Source organism: Podarcis bocagei, assembly GCF_964188305.1.
Source record: "Podarcis bocagei genome assembly, chromosome: 4".
Taxonomy (NCBI): Eukaryota; Metazoa; Chordata; class Lepidosauria; order Squamata; family Lacertidae; genus Podarcis; species Podarcis bocagei.
Window position 1 is genome coordinate 89,531,726 of NC_138128.1, and position 707 is coordinate 89,532,432.

Consider the following 707-nt stretch of genomic DNA (forward strand, 5'->3'; position numbering starts at 1 on the left):
TTTTTGGCTGCAGATCAGAGTGTGGGGTTACTCCCTATGAGCTAAATCTCCCACATATAGAAAACACCAGCAGGCCAGTGAAAACATTTCCTCCCTGCTCTCTATTTGGAAGTTGTCCGAATAATTTCCCCCAACTCCTGTTACCGACAAGCCTCGGGGACGCACTCACCCGCACCTATCAACCTGCACTTGTGAATGCAGCACACGTCAAGCGGAACACACTTTGCGTGGTGGCTGTGTGAAGCAAAGCGGGGAGGAAGGAAAAGCGCCGCTTATTTCCTGCCTGGGGGAGGGTGGGGTTGGAAAGATTCATTTATTTCAATTTCATTCGTTAAATGTGTATATCGCCCTTCGAGCGAAGAGCACTGAGCGGTTCAATACATAAAAGTGCAAAAAATGAGATCACACAAAATACATAATAAAAAGAACAGAGAATATCCTCTCACAAACACGTTTAAAATGGCATTTAATCAGCCAAAGGCCTGGTAATGAGAACTCGCTAAGGGAGAAGCTAAGCCGGGCGGCTCAGCACAGGGCCTCCCCGGGAGGCCGGAGGCGTAAGCCTGCCAGGATCAGGCCAGGCGCGCTCCGGAGTCGGGCGGCGCTTTATTCCTCAGCCCCGGCCTCGTCGCGGAGCCGCCTCTCCCCCCCCTCCCGACCCCGGTCCCGAACAACCTCGCGCTTCAAGAGAGATCGGCCCGGCCGCG